At 43.7% G+C, this 20,581-nt stretch overlaps 1 protein-coding gene across 4 annotated transcripts in view; it reads left to right on the forward strand.

Annotated features, from left to right (window-relative positions):
- The window catches only part of RAPGEF4 (Rap guanine nucleotide exchange factor 4), a 419,418-nt gene that overhangs the window by 132,537 nt on the left and 266,300 nt on the right, over window positions 1-20,581 (forward strand). Inside the window, exon 1 of one of the 4 annotated variants that reach the window (XM_075317341.1) lies at window positions 10,330-10,675. The exons of the other annotated variants lie outside the window; for them this stretch is intronic. The gene's annotated coding sequence lies outside the window, so the exon portion shown is untranslated. Of the gene's footprint in view, window positions 1-10,329; window positions 10,676-20,581 lie in introns of those variants that run through there. 4 annotated transcript variants of the gene reach the window in all.

The following is a 20,581-nucleotide window of genomic DNA, read 5'->3' on the forward strand; positions in this document are numbered from 1 at the left end:
GCAGTCTGTGGATGGATACCTGGCCTTTGTATTTCCCTTGTCATATCTTTAAACTTGTCAAAGAGTTAGATATTGACTAAAAGGGCCACTTAATATGGTGGTTATGGTGGTCTCCTAAAAAGAGCCACTCCTTGGCTAGGTCCTTCCCGGAGGGATATCTGGCTAGTTTCTGTGTGGACTCCTAACAGAGGCTCCACGGACTTTTTTGATTTGCATATGCTAAAAGTAAGCCTAGCATGGACAGAGCTTTACTCTTCCAAAGAGCAGTGATCATACTTCCATACTTCAAGAGAAAGAGTTGTTAAAGGAAATCTATCACCAGGTTTTTGTTACCTCCTCTGACAGCAGTATAATGTTCGCAAAGAGACCCTGAATCCAGCAGTATATCACATAAATTACTGGGTGCAGCGGTTCTGACACAATCAGATGTTTTAGATTTAGTAATGCAGCAGCGCTGAGAATGCTGTCCCCGCCCACACCAGGCTGTGTAGGTACATAGTCTATAGATGGTGAGCTGCTAATGAAAGCAGAGGAACTGACCTCTTTCTGACCTATTCTGGAAATGATCTCCTGAAGCTAAAATGAACATTCTTGGAAAACAGCACACAATGTGATAAGAGGGGCATTTCTGAAATATCAGTGTTAACCCTACAGCATGCGGTCTTCAAATTACAGAGCAAAAACCTACTTACAGATTTCCTTTAAAGAGGTCCTGACATTAGAAAGTGACCAGTTTTTGCTCATATTTTATTCCTACTGCTCCCCTTAGTATTCAATTTTTATTATTATTTATTTTATTTGTCTTTAATCCTCCAGAGATTTTGGCCTTTTTAGTTATTGCTAATTTCTAAGGTCTTTACTAAGAGAGCATGGCTCACATGATTCTCTGGGGCTTGTTTAGACAATTTCCTTATAATCACTGCCTCTTTGGAAAACACCATAAAAATTTGCACTAAACATAAAGTTCTATTGCGCCATGGGCCCCGGATTGCGACCGGCCCCAGGAGTGCAAAGAGCCCGCCGACTCCAGCGCCTCTTTTAGCTGGATGTGTGTATGAGGGCGCACATCTAGCTGAAATGCATTGTGGCACAGAGAGAGTCTTTGCGCTGCGATATAAGCTACCAGCTGAACAGTGGACAGCAACTGACATCGGCGTCCCTGTGACTGAGAGTGGCGCATGTCAGTGATTTCATGTGTTGCTATAGCACAGCTGTCAATGTCAGCCACTGCAGGCTAGCTACATAGGAGGACACCATGTGATATGGGAGCCAGGGAGGGTGAGTACAATATTTTGTTTGTTGTTTTTTTTTGCAATAAGAAACAGAACGGAGGCATATTTGCCAGGATGGGGACATATACCAGGAGGGGGACATATATACTTGGAGGGACCCAGGAGGAGGACAAATACATGAGGAGGGGGATATGTATACCAGGAGGGGGACAAATAAACTAAGAGGGTTACATGTATACCAAGAGGGGGACATGTATACCAGGAGAAGATATATATACTAGGAGGGACCCAGGATGGGACACATATACTAGGAGGAAGTAAAAGAATGATTGTCCAGCGCTACAGAGCAAGTACATACCCTGGAGTACATTTTTACCAGGATGTGGGGCAAATATACCAGGATGTGGCCTAGGATGGGGACATATATAACAGGATGGGGCCTAGGATGGGAGACATATATACCAGAATGGGGGACATATTTACCAGGAAGGAGCTCAGGATAGTGGATGTATATATCAAGATAGGGGACATATTTACCAGGATGGGGGGCATATATACAAGAATGGGGGGACATATTAATTAGAAAGCTAAATGTATATATGAATATACATATATCTGACCAACATGGGGGGGCAGTTCCAAATTTAGCACTGGGGCCCATCAAACTCAATTTACGCCTCTGTATATCTCTACTACCATATGTCTGAATAAAAAAAAAAAGGAATACTCGGCGGAGTAGCAGGAAAAAAAATAAGAGCCAAAAGCTGTCACGATTGGACTGGTGACAAGGTTTAAGGATATTGAGACAAGACGCTGGAGCTACGTGTAGGCATTTGACATTTTAAGTGAGACGCCACATGTGCCAAGCACAATGACAATAATCTGGCTTGCATAAGGCTATTTTATGACATTGTGAACTTCTTGATCCTGAAAATAGTTTGCCAGGGATTAGCTAAATCTTTTTCAAGGGTTTATAACTCCCTTCTTCAGTAGCATAATAGTAGTATTGTCTTATAATATACAGAGCGGCTTAGAAAGTGAGGACCATTCTTATTCCATTGCAATAACTAAAATGACAATTCCATGCATGGCAATTACATCACAGGATACTTAGTTGACACTCGTTTGATTACAGAAGCGTAAAAGACATCCCACTATGACAAGGTGTGCCTAATCAGGATGGTCTCTAGCTCTAGTATCTCTCCTCGCCATGTGCTAGCAGATCTTAAAATAAACGGTGACAGAGAAAGACCTGGGCCTGACTGTTTTGCACCTGCTTATGGAAAGCTAAATAGAGGAGATGCACAGCCCAAAGGGGTAGAGGAGGCACGAGGACTGAAGAAGGAACTAAACAGATACCGAAAACAAGGGGTATGTTCACTTTTGTGATATGCTGCAATTATTGTAACAGTGTGTCCCTCCCCCACCTGTGCTCATGGTGTAATAGTCTGTCCCTCCTTTGTGCTGCTTCTGCTGGGGGATTGTTTGTTCTTCTCAGCATGGGACTTCTCCATCCACAACTTGGTAAACCGAACAGAGCCAGGAGTCTAAAGTCCATTCATGTATTAGATGTCTAGGGGGAGGTGTGCCCACCTAAGGGGCTGATCCCAAGAGAGAAGAACACTGAGACCCATGTTAGGTTAGTTAGTTGGATGTCGGCTGGAGAAGCACGAGGATCTATAGCTGAGGCTGGATCATAGAGCCTGCGTATGGACTGTTACAGACTGGAGATCAGTGGCCACTTGGGATTGTGTTTTATTGTTCCCCCTGTTGGACTCAAGGAACTCATATAAGGACCATTGCCCTATTTTCCCTGGCATCGGAATACCAGGCGGTGCCCCTGGATTTTTTGTTTTGTTGTGGACTCCTTGCAGACTTTAAGGATTTATATTTGTTTGGTGCTTTATCTTTGTGGTTCCAATAAAGCCCTTTGGATTGTTCCTTGGCCTGGCGTCCCTTACTGCTCTGTCGCATGCCCCATCACAATTATCCTTTATACAATTGTTCTATAGCACATATATCAAACTCTGGGGAGCAGTGGGCCAAACCTGACCCACCGGCTAATTTTATTTGGCACTGCTCCACTCCCCTCTTTGATGAAAGAGGGGAGCTGTTTGCTCCCTCACCCATCTTTCTGCGGGCGCTATGATGTCACTATTTTGCGCCCTCTGTGCTGAGCAGTGACGAGCGCGGGAGCACTTGCAACCAAGACCAAAGTAGCGGAAGAAAGTGGAGAGGTGAGTATATTAATTTTTTTATGTAAGGCCCTTAATACTATATGTAGGACTATGTGTGAAGCCCATAACACTATATAGAAAACGTCAGAAGAAAACAAAAGTTTGCACTTCTGTGTGGTGGTTGTGAGGCCATTTTCCTGGTGATAAATTTAAAATGCATGAAGTCGTCATCATACAAGACCCTAATTTTAACCAAAATGTTTTTGAATATCGGTCTGGTCGTTTAATTAAAGAAAATTGACTGCCAAAAGTTTTTTTGCATATACTATTTACTGATCCCAACATAGAGCGTAATTCATTGTTTACAATGCGTAGTATCTTGCAGCATAACCTCTTGCTTTAATTACTGCACCACACTGACTGGGCATTGATGCCACTCGGGTATTCAAGACATCTTTAAGTATCTTGCTCCATTCCATTTGCAAATTTGCAAACAATTCATCTTTATTGCTCTGGGTCCAGGCCCCAACTCATCGCCCTAACTCATCCCTATGCTCTATAGGGTGTAAATCCGATGATTGTTTTTGGCCATTGCAACAGGCGAACATTTTTTTTTTTGCTAACCAATTTTTTACTAAATTGGATGTGTGCTCAGGATCATTGTCTTCCTGGAATTTCCAGCCCCTGCTACTTTGGTTTACCATGTGTCAGCCTTACATTCTCCAGTATACAATATCCTTGTACATAGTAGCATTCATTTTTCCATCGATTCTATGCAGAGGGCCCATGGCAGATGCAGAAAAGCTGCCCCAAACCATGACATTGCCACCGTCATGTTTCACTGTAGGTGTTTGGTACCTTACTTCATTATGTTTTCCAATTGCTCAGTATATGTAGTTCTGCAATCACTACCAAACAGATTGAACGTGGATTCATTCGAGAACAAAACCTTAAGGGTGCTTTACACGCTCCGATATTGGTAATGATATATCGTCGGGGTCACGTCGGTAGTGACGCATATCCGGCGCCGTTACAGACATCGCAGTGTGTAACACAAATGAGCGACGATCAGCGAGCACAAAAACGTGAAAAATCGTTGCTGGTTGACACGTCGCTCATTTCCTTAATATCGCTGCTGCGACAGGTACGATGTTGTTTTTCGTTCCTGCGGGAGCACACATCGCTGTGTGTGACAGGAATGACAAACATCTCCTTACCTGCGTCCACCAGCAATGCGGAAGGAAGGAGGTGGGCGGGAGGTTACGTCCCGCTCATCTCCGCCCCTCCGCTTCTATTGGACACCTGCCGCGTGACGTCGCTGTGACGCCGCATGAACCGCTCCCTTAGAAAGGAGGTGGATTACCGGCCAGAGCGATGTCGCAGGGCAGGTAAGTAGTGTGACAGAGATATGCGATGTTGTGCGGCACGGGCAGAGATTTGCCCGTGTCGCACAACCGACGGTGGCGGGTACGATATTGGTAACGATATAGCAGCGTGTACAGTACCCCTTAAACCAATCTGTCTCTTTCCATTGCTGTGTTCTTTGGTAAACTCAAGTCGGACCTTCCAGTTGTTTGCAGAGATGAAAGTCTTCTTGACTGGAGCTCGTGCATTCAGCCTCCTGCTCTGAGCCATCGCACCACATTTTGGCGACTCACTTTGACCCCATATTGTTCGTTCATTTCGTGTGAAATACAGACTTTTTCCAAATAATGTGATCAACTTTGGAGAAAGTTTTCCGTGGTCGTCCACGTCTAGGTTTGTCAGCTCTTCCATAACCTTCTTTTTTTTTCTTTATTATATGTGACACTTAACTGAGGACAGGTGATTCCATCGCTGACTCTTTTTGGCTTTTGCCTGATTTCACTCTCAGAATAATAAGCCTCCTGACATCTGGGGATAAATTTGGCTTGGTCTTTAGCATGTTTTAGCTAAAAAACACTCACACACAAGAAAAAACATTTTTAGGTAAAAAATAGACTTCCCTTGACAAAATACTCAAAATATTTGGCCCAGCAAATGTGGAAAACTAACACATAAAGGGATAAAGCAAAGTAAAACACAATTTTCATCCTTAAAGCTAACAACCATTTGCTTCCAGTTTACTAAAATCATCGAGAAAATGACAATAACCAAACAGGAGCTCTGTCACCACCTTTATACGAATTGAACATCAATAGGAAGTTCGCGTCCAGCCGCAGCTCTTCCTGCCTGTTTAATGTGTGATCAATATGAAGGAGGATCGAGTGAAGCAGGCAACGATTCGTTGCGGCGCTCACATGATGGAACAACCAAACGAGACCCTGGGAGAGCGAGTGCCGACACTGCAGGAACGGGGTCGGAACTGGAGTTGAGTATGTGTTTTTTATTTTAACAGGCAAACGCTAAGATTTAGGAGGGGTTGTCCAAGTATTGGACAAAACCTTTAAACAGGCCGCTGTGTAGACTGGTCGGATGGGTGTCTCCATTTTTCGGTACTAGCGCCTCCAATTTTGGCCATCTTTGTCCTCCTTCTGAAGTTTGGGTGCATGACACATCCTACGTCATCCACACTAGCCGGCATTGAGGTCCTGAGCAGGCGCACTACAAAACTTTGATCTGCCCTGCTCAGGGTAGATCAAAGTGTGCCTGCGCAGGACCTCAATGGGTCTAGTGTGGATGACTTAGGACGCGTTATGCATCCAGGCTTCAGAAGAAGGAGGACAAAGATGGTAGAAAAAGAAGGCGCCAGTGCCGGAGAACGAAGGCACCCATTCGACCAGTCTGCACCGCACCGCCCCTTAGGTGAGTATTATAAAGTGATTTTTACGTTCTAGACAGCGGCCTGGCCTCTTATATACAGCATGTTAGAATACTGTATATAAGAGCCCACTGGTGGTGGATGCAGCTTATAGGCCCCAAATCTGGTGACAGGTTCACTTTAAACATTATTTGGCAGTATTATTCATGGCTACTTATATTGACCCTGCTTGCTATATTGCATTATTATTACTTTTATTTTTATTTTTTTAATCGCAATAAATAATTAATGTCAATAATTATTCATGACCTACAACCTTCTTTTTTAAAATTAGGTATTAATTCCAATGTTTAAAGTGAACTCACCATGAGGCAGCAGTATACAGTGAAGGAAATAATTATTTGATCCCTTGCTGATTTTGTGAGTTTGCCCACTGACAAAGACATGAACATTCTATAATTTTAAGGCTAGGTTAATTTTAACAGTGAGAGAATATCCAAAATAAAATCCAGAATATCACATTGTATAAATTATATAAATTTATTTTATAGTGTGCAGAGAGAAATAAGTATTTGATCCCTCTGGCAAACAAGAATTAATACTTGGTGGCAAAACCCTTGTTGGTAGCACAACAGCCAGACGTTATGTCTGGAGGAATTTTGGTCCACTCCTCTTTGCAGATCATCTCTAAATCATTAGGATTTTAAGGTTGTTGGTTGGCATCTCAGAGCTTCAGCTACCTCTATACGTTTTCTATGAGATTAAGTTCTGGAGACTGGCTAGGCCACTCCATGACCTTAATGTGCTTCTTTTTCAGCCACTCCTTTGTTGCCTTAGCACCACCAGCACCAATGTCCTGGTGGAGGGTAGGAAGTTGTCACTCAGGATTTTACGGTACATAGCTACATCCATTGTCCCATTGATGCGGTGAAGTAGTCCTGTGACCTTAGCAGAGAATCACCCCCAAAACATAATGTTTCCACCTCCATGCTTGACAGTGGGGAGGGTGTTTTTTGCGTCAGGCAGCATTTTTCTTCCTCCAAACACGGCGAGTTGAGTTAAGGCCAATGAGCTCAATTTTTGCCTCATCTAACCAAAGAAACTTCTCCCAATCGCTCTCATAATCATCCAATTGTTCATTGGCAAACCTCAGACGGGCCGGATGCACATGTGCCTTCTTGAGCAGTGGGACATTGCGGGCACTGCAGGAGCCATTACGGCGTAATGTGTTACCAATTGTTTTCTTGGTGACAGTGGTCCCAGCTGCCTTGAGATCATTAACAAGTTCCCCCGTGTAGATTTAGGCTGATCTCTCACCTTCCTCATGATCCTGGATACCCCACGAGGTGAGATTTTGCATGGAGACCCAGATCGATATTGATTGACACATATTTTGTATTTCTTCGATTTTCTTACTATTGCACCAACAGTTGTCTCTTTCTCACCCAGCGTTTTACTTATGCTTTTGTTGCCCATTCCAGCCTTGTGCAGGTCTATGATCTTGTCCCTGACATCCTTACAAAGCTCTTTGGTCGCCCATGTTGTAGAGGTTAGAGTCTGACTGATTAATTGAGTCTGTGGACAGGAGTCTTTATACAGGTGACAATTAAAGACAGCTGTCTGTAATGTAGGTAACGAGTTGATTAGGAGCGTCTAAGTGTCTGTAGGAGCCAGAACTCTTAATGGTTGGTAGGGGATCAAATACTTATTTCTCTCTGCAAAATGCAAATACATTTACAGTATCATTTATACAATGTGATTTTCTGGATTTTATTTTTGATATTCTATCTCTCACTGTTAAAATTCACCTTCCCTTTAAATTATAGACTGTTCATGTCTTTGTCAGTGGGCAAACTCACAAAATCAGCAAGGGATCAAATAATTATTTCCTTCACTGTAGTCGAGAGTGACCATTTGTAAAGCAGCTTAGGGGTAGAGGGTATGAATATCAGTTTAGGGGTAGAGGGTATGAATATCAGTTTAGGGGTAGAGGATATGAGTTTCAGCCTAGGGGTAGAGGGTATGAGTTTCAGCCTAGGGGTAGAGGGTATGAGTTTCAGCCTAGGGGTAGAGTGTATGAGTTTCAGCCTAGGGGTAGAGGGTATGCGTTTCAGCCTAGGGGTAGAGGGTATGCGTTTCAGCCTAGGAGTAGAGGGTATGAGTTTCAGCCTAGGGGTAGAGGGTATGAGTTTCAGCCTAGGGGTAGAGGGTATGAGTTTCAGCCTAGGGGTAGAGGGTATGAGTTTCAGCCTAGGGGTAGAGAGTATGAGTTTCAGCCTAGGGGTAGAGGGTATGAGTTTCAGCTTAGGGGTAGAGGGTATGAGTTTCAGCCTAGGGGTAGAGGGTATGAGTTTCAGCCTAGGGGTAGAGGGTATGAGTTTCAGCCTACGGTAGGGGTAGAGGGAATGAGTTTCAGTTTAGGGATAGAGGGTATGAGTTTCAGCTTAGCGGTGGAGGGTATAAGTTTCAGTTTAGGGGTAGAATGTATGAGTTTCAGCCTAGGGGTAGAGGGTATGAGTTTCAGCTTAGGGGTAGAGGGTGTGAGTTTCAGCTTAGGGGTAGAGGGTATGAGTTTCAGCTTAGGGGTAGAAGGTGTGAGTTTCAGCCTAGGGGTAGAGGGTATGAGTTTCAGCCTAGAGGTAGAGGGTATGAGTTTCAGCTTAGGGGTAGAGGGTATGAGTTTCAGCTTAGGGGTAGAGGGTATGAGTTTCAGCCTAGGGGTAGAGGGTATGAGTTTCAGCCTAGGGGTAGAGAGTATGAGTTTCAGCCTAGGGGTAGAGGGTATGAGTTTCAGCTTAGGGGTAGAGGGTATGAGTTTCAGCCTAGGGGTAGAGGGTATGAGTTTCAGCCTAGGGGTAGAGGGTATGAGTTTCAGCCTACGGTAGGGGTAGAGGGTATGAGTTTCAGTTTAGGGGTAGAGGGTATGAGTTTCAGCCTACGGTAGGGGTAGAGGGTATGAGTTTCAGCTTAGGGGTAGAGGGTATGAGTTTCAGCCTAGGGGTAGAGGGTATGAGTTTCAGCCTAGGGGTAGAGGGTATGAGTTTCAGCCTACGGTAGGGGTAGAGGGTATGAGTTTCAGTTTAGGGGTAGAGGGTATGAGTTTCAGCTTAGCGGTTGAGGGTATAAGTTTCAGTTTAGGGGTAGAGGGTATGAGTTTCAGCCTAGGGGTAGAGGGTATGAGTTTCAGCTTAGGGGTAGAGGGTGTGAGTTTCAGCTTAGGGGTAGAGGGTATGAGTTTCAGCTTAGGGGTAGAAGGTGTGAGTTTCAGCCTAGGGGTAGAGGGTATGAGTTTCAGCTTAGGGGTAGAGGGTATGTGTTTCAGCTTAGGGGTAGAGGGTATGAGTTTCAGCTTAGGGGTAGAGGGTATGAGTTTCAGCTTAGGGGTAGAGGGTGTGAGTTTCAGCTTAGGGGTAGAGGGTATGAGTTTCAGCTTAGGGGTAGAAGGTGTGAGTTTCAGCCTAGGGGTAGAGGGTATGAGTTTCAGCTTAGGGGTAGAAGGTGTGAGTTTCAGCCTAGGGGTAGAGGGTATGAGTTTCAGCTTAGGGGTAGAGGGTATGTGTTTCAGCTTAGGGGTAGAGGGTATGAGTTTCAGCTTAGGGGTAGAGGGTATGAGTTTCAGCTTAGGGGTAGAGGGTGTGAGTTTCAGCTTAGGGGTAGAGGGTATGTGTTTCAGCTTTGAGGTAGAGGGTATGAGTTTCAGCTTAGGGGTTGAGGGTATAAGTTTCAGTTTAGGGGTAGAAGGTATGAGTGTCAGTAGAGTGCGCTCTTTTATGTGGTCACAGTTTCCTCGCAGCCAGATGGCAGGAGATTACTTTGTGGATCGTACAGATTAACCGTCTTTTGCGCTCACATCTGAACACTTTGCTGGTGCAGATACACACATATACAGTACATGTATATCTGAGATGTCAGCCTTTAAAAATACATCTCTACCGCTCTCACTAAAAATAAATCTTGACTTGTGTTTGATCTCCCTCCGCTGTGCGTTGTACGATATGAAACAGGAAAAGGGGAAAAAAACAATAATGCGCCGATGGTAGCAGTTTGTGGTTCTCTGTACAGGTTGCACAGGAACAGACGGTTTCAGTCATATTTGCATTTGATAAGATCTACTGAAGGGTATAGATCTGACATACAGGGAAAAAGCAGTCCTGAGGGACCGTGCCTCTGTGTGCTGCTGCTGCTCACAGTCAGATAGGAAGGGGAGGATCAGCAGAATACATTGTAGCATCCTGACCAGGAGGGTCTGCCACAGATTGCTCTATAGAGGAAGCCCTGGAAAGAATGTGCTGCCTGCTTTTTTGGAGGCATTGAGGAAGCGCACAGCTGGATACATAGGCAGAGGTTGCATTGTTAATCGGCTCTTTAAAGACAAGGGAGTCAAATCGGTAATATTCTCATGCAAGGCAGAAGGAAAATCTGCTTCATCCTGACCATGTGCCTGGGTCACAGCTGGTGGAACAGCGGAGTGCGGAGCTGCACCCCTGGGGCTTCTTATTGAACTCTACCTATGAAGAAACACCACTGTAAGTCATCCTTTTATTACTCTCTCCTTTTATTTTGAATTTTTGAATATATTTATATATAAACTCTCAAGTTGATATATCTTGAAGGTTTTCCTGCAGTCCTATGTAAAAACTCATCACAGAACCTAGACCTTAACCAATGACCACTTCTGCCCTGCACTGTATTGTTTGCATTGTCATATTTATTGGACTTGTGCGTTATAATTTGTTATAAATAGTAGAGGTAAAACCTCTCAAGTTGAGATAACCTGAAGGTTTGCCTGCAGTCCTATGTAAAAACACATCACAGTACCTAGATGTAAGACTACGACCACTTCTGCCTTGCACTGTATTATTGGCACTGTCATTTTTATTGGACTTGAGCGTTATAATTTGTTATAATTTGTTATAATTAGTACAGGTAACAACCTGTCAAGTTGAGATGACCTGAAGGTTTGCCTGCAGTCCTATGCAAAAACACATCACAAACCCTAGACCTAAACCAACAACCACTTCTGCACTGTATTGTTTGCATTGTCATTTTTATTGGACTTGTGCGTTATAATTTGTTATAAATAGTAAAGGTAACAACCTCTCAATTTGAAATAACCTGAAGGTTTTACGGCAGTCCTATGTAAAAACACACACAAACCCTAGACCTAAACCAACGACCACTTCTGCCCTGCACTGTATTGTTTGCATTGTCATATTTATTGGGCTTGTGCCTTATCATTTGTCCATTGTCACTATTGATGCCAATATTCGGATACAATTCTATCGCTTTTATGGCACTTTCTTGGTGCTCCTCCTAATGACGGAAGTTTACGTTTTCCCAGTGGTGGTTAATTTAGCGGAGATTGATGCAGAATGAATTTGTAGAGCTTTTTAGTGTGTAGAAAAGGGGTTGATAGACGAGATTGGAGGCTTTAAATAATATATAAGTTATGCTGGAGATGACTGGCGTCTTTGCCGAGGCTGCAAGATTCTTGTTTGTGCTGCAGTAAGTGGGTGAAGTGGGTACAGGGTAGATCAGGGCGGGCGCCGCTTCCTATTATGTTCCTCCTTTTTGGCTGTTTTCATCATTGTAGGTGCTGATTTGTTCCATAATAGCAGGTCCATCGGATAAATCCTCTGTTGCGTTTTCTGTAGCATAAAGGGTTAATCATGGAAGAAAATTATAACACTTGTATGAGAAGTGTGTGAGAAGTGTCCGCTCCTCTTGGACTAATGTCAAATATGATCAGAATTACAACCAGAGTCAAAGAATTCAATTTCGCCTTAAGAGAATCACTTAAAAATTGTGCTTTTTATATTTTTCTAATTTTAATAAAAAAAAATAATTCTGTTTTATTTTTCTACAAACTTTAAAACCTTGGTATCATTCCTGCCTTGTATCCTTCATGAATTAAAATGTTCTGCTGACTAAGGTGGAATTCACACGTGCAGTTTTTAGTGCAGTTTTCCTTCCTTTATACCTTACCTTCTGATGTGATTTACTGCAAAGAAATACTGGACAATAAAATAATGTTCCTATGTTATTATGCCTTTTTTTGTTTGTTTAAGGCCTGCAACACACATCCGTTTAAAACGTGCGTGTGTGGTCCGTTTCCGTACATACCGGATATACGACCAAACGTGCTTTTTTTTTTATGTTTAAAGGCACACGTGCATGTTAGTTGATCTTCCGTGTGTTCGTGTGCGTCCTACGTTTTTTGCTCCGTTTGGCACGGAAGCATGTTCGTTTTTGGGTCGGAGCACGCACACACGGACATAATGTTAGCCTATGGGAGTCCAAATAAAACGTTCCTTGCACGGATGTGTGGTTATGTTGTCCGTGAGAAATGACCGTGTGTGATGCAAAATGTCATTACTACATGTCGGAAGACAGAGTAGCGGGATGAGAATGAACTCGGGTGAACTTCACCCGACTTCATTGTCATGCCGCGGCTCTGTCTGTGTGCCGTGTACTGATTAGCGGTCACCTGTGAAGGATTCACCGGTGACCGCTAATCCCCCGAGTGACTGAAGTGTCCCCCCCGCTCTCATACTCACCGATCCCCGATCACCGGCGCTGCACGGCGTTCACACTGCTCCGGCCGGCCGCTCATTAAACAATCTCATATTCCCTGCTTTCCCCGCCCACCGGCGCCTATGATTGGTTGCAGTGAGACACGCCCCCACGCTAAGTGACAGGTGTCTGACTGCACCCAATCACAGCAGCCGGTGGGCGTGTCACTATGGAGTATAGAAATAAATAAATAAATAATTAAAAAAACCGGCGTGCGGTTCCCCCCAAATTTAATACCAGCCAGATAAAGCCATACGGCTGCAGGCTGGTATTCTCAGGATGGGGAGCCCCACGTTATGGGGAGCCCCCCAGCCTAACAATATCAGTCAGCAGCCGCCCAGAATTGCCGCATACATTAGATGCGACTGTTCTGGGACTGTACCCGGCTCTTCCCGATTTGCCCTGGTGCGTTTGCAAATCGGGGTAATAAGGAGTTATTGGCAGCCCATAGCTGCCAATAAATCCTAGATTAATCCTGTCAGGCGTCTCCCCGAGATACCTTCCATGATTAATCTGTAAATTACAGTAAATAAACACACAAACCTGAAAAATCCTTTATTAGAAATAAAAAACACAAACACATTCCCTGGTTCACCAATTTAATCAGCCCCAAAAAGCCCTCCATGCCCGGCGGAATCCAGGATGATCCAGCGTCGCTTCCAGCTCTGCTGCATGAAGGTGACAGGAGCTGCAGAAGACACCGCCGCTCCTGTCACCTCCACGCAGCAACTGAGGTGAGAAGCGCGATCAGCTGAGCTGTCACTGAGGTTTCTGATGATAAAATAAGTATAATCAGCACCACATAATTGGAACAGGGGCCAGAAAATACATTTCAAGAACCCAAATCTAGGCTCCACCGCTATAACCAGTGGCGTCAATACAATAGGTGCAGGGGTTGCAATTGCACCTGAGCCCGGGAACTTAGGGGGCCACAAAAGTTCCTTTATCCTATATAAAAAGACCAGTGCTATTAAAGACTTGCAATAATTAGGGGCCCCATTAGAGCTTTTTCATTGGGCTCCATGAGCTTTGTTACACTGGCTATAGCAATATACTGTATTTGTCTCTTGTATACGATATACAAGGTGGAATATACTATAACACGATATCCGTCATATCTTTTCAACCAGTGAGTCCAGTAACAGTGTCTGCTAATATGAATAAACCTAAAACAGGCTATGGCAGATGGATATGCCGGGGCAGGGCAGATAAGCTCAGGAATAAGACCGCATTACATACAATAATTATAGCTGAAAGGGAACGTGCTGGTATATTATTACAGCAATATTTCTGCAGATTTTGTCCTTATTTTATAATAGCAGATCCCAGAAATGTAAAGATGATCTGTTACCACTTACCAGGTGAAAAGTGACCAGCTTGTCCTCTTATTTTATTCCTGCTGCTCCATTGAGTATTTGATTTAATCTGCGATATACTATCAGAGATATGGGCCTTTTAATTTAGTGCTCTTTTTGTAGTCTTTTCCAAGGGGGCGTTCCTCACGGGGTTAATATCAAGACACGCTACAGAGGATCCTGTGAGCCACGCCCTCTTGTAAAAAAGAAAACATTAAAATGATCACGAATTACAAAGATCCATGGAACCATATGGTGGATTTATTTAAAAATAAAATGGATTACTCCGGTGTCATGAGTGTGTCCCGCTCTGGGGGAGACCTCTTGCGAGTCTGGGATCAGAAGGTCACAACGACTTATTGCTCGCAGATCCAGATTGAGTGAAATATACTTGATTTTAGTGTTGTAGGGGTTAAGGCATTTGTTTTCCCATCTGCCTGCCCTTTGTAGCCTTAATCTCTTGTGCCGCTCTTTTGTGGCCACTCCCCTTCACTATAAAAACTCACGTGTCCTACCATCTGATGCCGGCTATAGAATCTTTATTCTTATGCTGACCACTTTGGAAGAAGTCAGTCTCTGGAAGAAGCTGAGGAGTCGTGACCGTTATAGCTGTGGTGTTAGCTGCATTGGAATTGCTTGGAGTATTTTCCTTTTGTGTTGATTTTCCTCTGTCTTTCTCTCATCCATTGTATTGTATTTTTGAAGTGGTAAGACTAGTGAAGACTGGTGCTCTTGCCTGCCTTCTCACTTGCCAGTGTGAGTTCAGGGCAACCGAAGGCCTAGGCACGTGATCCGGCGATGGGGGGAAGGATCCGGATAGGGACATTATGGAGTGCAGGGATCAGTCTCAGGTAAGTAGCAGGAGGTGACTCCACTCCCCTATCCCTACTGCCAGGGCCCACCATTGTATCGTGCTCCCTGTGTACCCTGTGTGTTGTGGTGCTCACCGGGAGTTCTAATATACCTGGCGGAGTCCCTATAGTCAGGGTGTGTGACATCAGGGGACCAAAACTGCTCCGCTTGACGTTGCAGTGTTTCAGAAAATAACATAGACTAGTTGGAAACTTCTCCCTGCCCCCTGCCAGTGACTGACCGGTCTTTCCCAGCATGCAGCGGGCGGGGACAATCTGTTGGCTACCAGCCTTTCTGACTAGTCTCCTAGCCGGCCTTTAAAGTATGTTTTTCTCTGAAACTCTGCAGCATTTCAGAGTCCGACATACTTGCCTCAAGCCTTCCAGCCGGTGCCTGATACGTACTGACCATGGATCATGTATCTGCTGTCTGGTTCCCTTTAACGTTAGATGTTGAGTATTTGTATTTTGCCTTGACTTTTATTTGCACTTGACATTGCACTGTCCTTATTCTGTAGCCGGAAATTAGAAGAGCGCAGGGAAAAATGTAATTTACATAGACTAAAATAAAAACTTTTATTAGCAAACACTTCATCTCTGTACATCAAATCTTTTTTTTTCTCTTATCTTTTCTGTTTATTTCTATAAATTTATCTACATTACATTTTTAATTTTGTTTTGGTGGAAGTTACAAATATGTTTATGCCACTTTATCTTTATCTTAACAAATGTGGAACATGATTTCGTGTCACTTTCTATTATATAAGTATTACCGGTTCTCTGTTCATGTGACTGCAGACTTATGAATCCTCACAGTGCACACAGTGCGCATTGTCAGGATTCTCTAGTGATGTCATCCGGAGCAGACAGGCATGTGACTGCAGACTTATGAATCCTCACAGTGCACACAGTGCGCATTGTCAGGATTCTCCAGTGATGTCATCGGGAGCAGACAGGCATGTGACTGCAAGTATGCGATTTGCATACTTCCGGCCGCATTCCAACTAGACATGCGCTGTCTCTCTCAGTACAAGCTCAATTGACTTGTATTGAGCGAGGCCAGACACGTCTAGTTGGACTATGACCAGATGTATGAAAAATGCATACTTGCAATCACATGACCACCCACCGCTCTTGCACTGGCATTAGAAAATCATGACAGCGCACACACTGCGCGCTATGAGGATTCACAAGTCTGCAGTCCCATAGAATGACTGTAGACTTGGCCACAAGCATGGACAAACCCTTTAAGGCTGGCTTTGCAGAACTGGGGTCCTGGGTTAAAATCCCACCAAGGCCAATATGTTCAGGAGTTTGTATGTTCTCCCCATATTTGTGTGGGTTTCCTTCGGTTCTATGATTTCCTCCCACACTCCGTAGACATACAGTAGTGGTAAGAAATTTGTGAGCCCCCATGGGGACAGTGAGGATGATGTCTGTAAAGTGCTGCAGTGAATGATTGTTCTATGTAAGTAAGCATAGTAATAAATAATGTAGTGCCAGAATCGCTTCTATCTCTACTGACCCAGACATGGATTACCATAGGACCTCACAAAGAAAATCCAGGGCCAGACTGCGGTCAGTTACGGCTTTGTGAATCCGTCTTTATACTGTGTTTACAGTTTTGAATAACTTATAACTTGCGTATTTTTTCACCTGTCGCTGCTCGTCTTTGTAACAACCACGAAAGCATCTTCCACCAATTGAAATTGATCTATAAATAATGTATCCTAAATAGATATGTATATTTATGTCTGTATTATCTGGGAACTGAAGGAAAAGCAACGTTTTTGTTAGAAATGTCGTTTTCCGACAGGTTAAAAACCGCAACGTGGACAGACCTGTCCCTTCACAAGAAGAGAATAAACCAACACTAAGGATATTGGTCAAAGAAAGTATTGAACTGATGACGCGTTTCGGTTAGTTTACCTGTGCTATTAGGGTGCAGGGCATTGTAGAGAAAAATTCCATTTGCCATGAATATCTAAAGTGGGAATACTTGTAAAAATACCCTGAATTTAGGGAAAGATAGAAAGAGACAAACGCGGCGCCAATCTGAGTGTAGTGAGTTTTTTATATATAAAGGTGTTGAAATAGTGGAAAAAAAGTTATACATCTTTTTTCTCTCAATTATACCTGAAGAAGGCTGAAGGATAAAACATCCGAGCCGAAACGCGTTGTATAATTAATCATATTTTAATGTACAAATAAAACATCTCGTTACTTATTTGTATATTGGTCCAGTCATATGACCAAAAATCATCCAATATGATCCACCATTGGTAGCAGGAGCGCCACAAGACTGGTAATTGCCTTTGGAAGTAAAGTGGGAATACACAATGTATTGATGCGTTTTCCTAAATCATTACTCTCATCCAAAGAGGTGGTTTAAATTTCAGCCTATGAAAAATAACATATCTGTAGGCTTCTATTGAGACTACCCCTGTCCATCGTATTAGGTCATATGAATTATGCTTTTAAATAAGCGTCATGTAAAACTACAGCAGATAATACATTGGAAATGTGATTGTCACCTTCCTCCATCAGCTCATCACTGAGGGTTGTAACAAAACGCCAAAGTAAAAAATATTGAAGATCAGTTTCAAAACCCACAACCAAGACCAAGCAAAGAGTTTTAGACGCATTTTTTTATGTAGATTTTGACGTTTATCTCTTCAAAATTTAAAGAGCTTTTTCCACTACTAATGTGACCCCCTTTTCTTTTATCCTAACTCTTCCTAACTCTTTCCTAATATACTTCTGCTATTTACTCTGATCCTGTAAGCTGATCTCTAAGAGGCTTGTAAATACCCTTTATTGTTGTTGTAGCTTTGATCCTTCCAGCTGCAGACCGGAATTGGACCAACTGAGCAGGGCACATCACTGGTGGGGTCGGGGCTGCCTGTCTGTGAGTCACAGCATTCTGGGCACGCATGCCCAGATCACACTTCACTCTCCTCTCAGCCCCCACCAGGGACGTGCCCTGCTCAGTTGGTCTGATTCCGGTCTGCAGCCAGAAGGATCAAGGCTATCAACAATAAAAGTTATTTAAGAGCCTCTTAGAGATAAGCTTACAGGAGCACAGTAGATAGCAGAAGTATATTAGGAAAGTGTTAGTTAGGAAGAGTTAAGGTACCGTCACACTAAGCAACATCACTAGCAACATCGCTGCTGAGGCACAACTTGCTAGCGATGTTGCGGTGTGTGACATCCAGCAACAACCTGGCCCCTGCTGTGAGGTCGTTGGTTGTTGCTAAATGTCCTGGACCATTTTTTAGTTGTTGCTCTCCCGCTGTGAAGCACAGATCGCTGTGTGTGACAGCGAGAGAGCAACAACTAAATGTGCAGGCAGCAGGAGCCGGCTTCTGCGGACGCTGGTAACCACGGTAAACATCGGGTAACCAAGAAGCCCTTACCTTGGTTACCCGATATTTACCTTAGTTACCAGCGTCCGTCGCTCTCAGCTGTCAGTGCCGGCTCCCTGCTCTCTGCACACGTAGCTGGAGTACACATCGGGTAATTAACCCGATGTGTACTGTGGCTAGGAGTTCAGGGAACAGGATCCGGCACTGACAGCTGAGAGCGGCGGACGCTGGTAACTAAGGTAAATATCGGGTAACCAAGGTAAAGGCTTCTTGGTTACCCGATGTTTACTGTGGTTACCAGCGTCCACAGAAGCCGGCTGCCTGCACACGTAGCAGAGTACACATCGGGTAATTAACCCGATGTGTACTGTGGCTAGGTGTGCAGGGAGCCAGCGCTAAGCGGTGTGCGCTGGTAACCAAGGTAAATATCGGGTTGGTTACCCGATATTTACCTTAGTTACCAATCGCAGCACGCTTCCACGTGTAGCGACGCTCCAGCCATCCCTGCCAGGTCAGGTTGCAGGTGGAATCGCTGGAGCGTCGCTTAGTGTGACATCTCAACAGCGACCTCCTAGCAACTTACCAGCGATCCCTATCAGGTTGTATCATTGTTGGGATCGCTGGTAAGTTGTTTAGTGTGACTGGGCCTTTAGGATAAATGAAAGGAGATCACATTAGTAGTGGAAAATCCTTTACCATCAACCAAGCCCTTGTGAAAATACCACGTCACTGCACCATCAACCTCCTAAGATGTTTGTCTCAACTGTACTATCTCTTTAAGAGTTAGCTCACATCTGCATATAAATACGCCCAGTACAATCCGATAAAAAAATCGTATTACACTCACACTAATGTTATTCAATGAGTCAGTGCTGATTTGCGAGTTTTTCCCCTGCTGTTTTTGACCTGAAGACAAAATCTCAGCTTTCTGCATATGGCCACATAATATGGTCGAGACTCGCCAATGCAAGTCAGTGGGTGTGAGAAGAAAAAAAAACGGACCATCCATATATCGTCTGATTTATCTGGATACGTTACCATTCTGCATAAAACACTGTAAATATTTATGTAAGTGATTTTAGGATAATTGCTGCTGTGGAAAAAAAAAAGTTTTGCATAAGAATGGCATACAGAAGCTAGGGGAAACATAACTGTACTCGCATGACATGTGCAATACAAAAACAGATTTCACTCCTCCAACTTTTCAGGGTGAAAATCAGACCGATGTATTATATGAAAATATGAGCGAACCTCAAATAGGTTATCCACCTTTGGGGACAATTTTTTTTTTTAACTCAAAGATGTTGTCAACTGCTTTTAGATTGATGGCCTCTCCTTGTGATAGATCATCAATGTCTGATCGGCCGAGGTCCGTCACCCGGAAGCTTCACTGATCAGTTGTTCTCGGTGCGATCCGCCTCGTATTGATTAGAATGGGAGGCGGGGGTACGGTACCCAGCTGAGGCCACTTTCAGAAGATGGTGCAGCTCCAGAACTGAGCATTTCTGGCCGCTAACATTCTGAACAACTGATCGGTGCAGGTGTTGGGTGTCGGGTCTCGGCCGATCAGACATTGTTGACCTATCCTATGGAAAAGCCATCAATGGAATTGTAGTGGACAACCTCTTTAATGCATGTATTTGGGGCTAAAAATCATTTTAACATGACAGATTTGGCATCACTTGGCTTTTTTAGGCTCTTTGATTCCCTGCACATTCAATTTTGATGTAGTTTTTGGTCATAAATCAGTTGAGAGGTGCTCAGGAAAAGACAGATAAGAGAGTTACAAACTCTCCCATCAGATCATCTTATTTGGCTCACTGATCGATTCTCCGTTAACTCATTCTGCAGCCAGCAATAGAAAGCGCAGACTACAGAAGACAAATGGTACATAATATTTAATGAAAACTATCAGATCATCCTGGTAAGCTCACTGATAGATTCTTCGCTAACTCATTCTGCAGCCAGCAATAGAAAGCGCAGAGACTACAGAAGACAAATGGTACATAATATTTAATGAAAACTATCAGATCATCCTGGTAAGCTCACTGATAGATTCTTCGCTAACTCATTCTGCAGCCAGCAATAGAAAGCGCAGAGACTACAGAAGACAAATGGTACATAATATTTAATGAAAACTATCAGATCATCCTGGTAAGCTCACTGATAGATTCTTCGCTAACTCATTCTGCAGCCAGCAATAGAAAGCGCAGAGACTACAGAAGACAAATGGTACATAATATTTAATGAAAACTATCAGATCATCCTGGTAAGCTCACTGATAGATT

Source organism: Anomaloglossus baeobatrachus, chromosome 7 (assembly GCF_048569485.1).
Source record: "Anomaloglossus baeobatrachus isolate aAnoBae1 chromosome 7, aAnoBae1.hap1, whole genome shotgun sequence".
Classification (NCBI taxonomy): domain Eukaryota; kingdom Metazoa; phylum Chordata; class Amphibia; order Anura; family Aromobatidae; genus Anomaloglossus; species Anomaloglossus baeobatrachus.